Here is a 3,457-nt window from a genome sequence, read left to right as displayed (position 1 = left end):
TAAAAAAATAGGAAGTCCTGGGAAATTTGTCTATTGATCAGCAGCAAAAAGAATCAACGCAAAATCACGTTTCTGCGATTTAACCAAATTAATTTCGTGCACGCAAAGTTTCTGTTTTTTCAGCAGAATCAAATTAACTATCACCATAGGTTATCCTATAGGTTCTACTTGGCACAAACACTAATTAAAACATAAAAAAACATCTAAACAGAAGGTAGATGCAAAATTTATTACTAAACAGAAACAAAAACAAAAAACACAAATAAAATTCGGTTGCCTCCCAACTAGCGCTATCGTTTAACGCCCCTAGCTATGCATAAAAGCGAAGATAGATCTAAGTAGTGCCATCTTTGGCACTCGGAAAGAAAAGAGCAAATTTCCTTTCTATGGCATTCATCCTTCTATTTTGGGAAATCACATTGCCATTAATGGAGGAAGTAAGATTAAGCACGTTACGGAAATTTGCATCTAAACTAGACTTCATCTCTTTGATAATTTCGTTTTGATAAAAGCATAAGAGGGTGGTAGATTCAACCTTATCATTCATGGGGTGCCCAAATATAGTTTTCATTCTTTCATAGATATCTATAGCATCCCCTTCAAGAAAACCTTCTTCAAAAATAGAATCTAGAACTTGCTTGAAAGAAGCGGGTAAGCCAACATAGAAACTTTTTAAGTAAACCTCAATTTGATATTGTGGTACATAGCTAGCCCGAATTCTTAATAACCTACTCCAAGCATCTTTCAAAGACTCATCATGTAAATAACGAAAAATTCTAGAGTCATCTTCATCAAAATTATTTAAGCTCTCATTGGTGACCCCGGTGGGTCTTTCCATAGCATCATTATTTATGAGCCTAGAGAGGATAGAGGGGTTATCCAAGGTACTAGAACCCGGGAGAGGACCCTTAGTTCTTTTTGATTCGGCCATGGCAGCGGGAAGGCAAACGAAAAAGAGAGAGGAGAAGATTGGGAAAGAGAGGGCGAATAAAACGGCAAGGGTGAAGTGGGGGAGAGGAAAACGAGAGCCAAATGGCAAATAATGTAAATGCGAGGGAGATGAGTTTGTGATGGGTACTTGGTATGTCTTGACTTGAGCGAAGACCTCCCCGGCAACGGCGCCAGAAATCCTTATTGCTATGTCTTGAGCTTGCGTTGGTTTTCCTTGAAGAGGAAAGGGTGATGCAACAATAGTAGCGTAAGTATTTCCCTCAGTTTTTGACAACCAAGGTATCAATCCAGTAGGAGGCTCCTCAAAAGTCCCATGCACCTACACAAACAAACAAAGAACTCGCAACCAACGCAATAAAGGGGTTGTCAATCCCTTCACAGCCAGTTGCAAAAGTGAGATCTGATAGAGATAGTATGATAAGATAAATATATTTTTGGTATTTTATAATATAGATGCAAAAAGTAAAGATGCAAATAAAAGTAGATTGAAAGCTTATATGATAAAAGATAGACTCGGGGGCCATAGGTTTCACTAGTGGCTTCTCTCAAGATAGCATAAGTATTATGGTGGGTGAACAAATTACTGTCGAGCAATTCATAGAAAAGCGAATAATTATGAGATTATCTAGGCATGATCATGTATATAGGCATCATGTCCGTTACAATTAGACCGACTCCTGCCTGCATCTACTACTATTACTCCACACATCGACCGCTATCCAGCATGCATCTAGAGTATTAAGTTCATAAGAACATAGTAACGCATTAAGAAAGATGACATGATGTAGAGGGATAAACTCAAGCAATATGATATAAACCCCAACTTTTTATCCTCGATGGCAACAATACAATACGTGCCTTGCAACCCTTTCTGTCACTGGGTAAGGACACCGCAAGATTAAACCCAAAGCTAAGCACTTCTCCCATGGCAAGAAAGATCAATCTAGTAGGCCAAACCAAACTGATAATTCGAAGAGACTTGCAAAGATAACTCAATCGTACATAAAAGAATTCAGAGAAGATTCAAATATTTCTCATAGATAAACTTGATCATAAACCCACAATTCATCGGATCTCGACAAACACACCGCAAAAGGAGTTTACATCGAATAGATCTCCACAAGAGAGGGGGAGAACATGGTATTGAGATCCAAAAAGAGAGAAGAAGCCATCTAGCTAATAACTATGGACCCGAAGGTCTGTGGTAAACTACTCACAACTCATCGGAGGGGCTATGGTGTTGATGTAGAAGCCCTCTGTGGTCGATTCCCCCTCCGGCGGAGCGCCGGCGAAGGCTCCAAGATGGGATCTCACGGATACAGAAGGTTACGGCGGTGGAAATTGTTTTTCATTGGCTCCCTGGATGTTTTCGGGGGACATAGGTATATACAGGAGGAAGAAGTACATCGGTGGCCGCTCGAGGGGCCCAGGAGACAGGGGCGCGCCCAGGAGGGGTGGGTGCGCCCTCCTATCTCCTGGCCGCCTCGATTGCTTCTTGACTTGCACTCCAACTCCTCTGGATCACGTTCGTTCCAAAAATCACGCTCCCAAAGGTTTCATTCCGTTTGGACTCCGTTTGATATTCCTTTTCTTCGAAATACTGAAGTAGGCAAAAACAGCAATATGGGCTGGGCCTCCGGTTAGTAGGTTAGTCCCAAAATGATATAAATGTGTAAAATAAAGCCCATAAACATCCAAAAGGGGTAATATAATAGCATGGAACAATCAAAAATTATAGATACGTTGGAGACATATCAGGACCCACCAGCTATATCTTCGCAAGGAAAGAAGTGCCTCCTTATTAAGCGATAAATGACGATTGCTCCCCATGACAACTGGGGCCCACCAGATTTGGAGGCTGACTTCTGGCCCCACTCAATTGACGCGTACGCAGGCTTTGCCAACTTAGTCAATAAACAATTCTATCAGCAGTGATCGTTGGATGTTAATCCCAATGGTCACGCTACTTCTTCAACCTCTGATTTTCTTGCTCCAGCCACCCATACCAGCGCCGGCGGGACCGTGTGCTCCTGCCTCCCGTGGCCGGCTATGCTGCCACAAAGGCCTCACCATCCCCTACTACTCCCACCGCAGGCCAGACCATCCCTCTACTCACCCACACACCCTGATATTCTGCGGCGGCGGCAGCCTCACACCGCAGCTAAACCAGTCAACCCTTGTACTCCCCTCCGCGCCTTCCCTGGCTCCGCGTCGTTCCCTTCCTAGGCCTTGCCGTCGTTCACCGCCTGGTTGTTGTCCGTGCGACGTGGTCAACGAACGACAATCATTGGAGGAGTGTACGCGGTGAGGCTGGCTGCTGGACCCACCAGCTACATCTTCGCACGCAAGGAAGTGCCCCTTATTATGCGCAAAAAAATGAATCCTCTCACTGACAGCTCAGACCCACCATCTATATCTTCACATGCAAGGAAATGCCTCCTTATCCTCGATGACAGATGGGACCCACCCGGTCGAAGCATACACAACATTGTCATTCTGGTCGTAA

Source organism: Triticum dicoccoides, chromosome 5B (genome assembly GCF_002162155.2).
Source record: "Triticum dicoccoides isolate Atlit2015 ecotype Zavitan chromosome 5B, WEW_v2.0, whole genome shotgun sequence".
In the NCBI taxonomy this organism is placed as follows: domain Eukaryota; kingdom Viridiplantae; phylum Streptophyta; class Magnoliopsida; order Poales; family Poaceae; genus Triticum; species Triticum dicoccoides.
Note: the sequence above shows the minus strand (reverse complement) of the source record.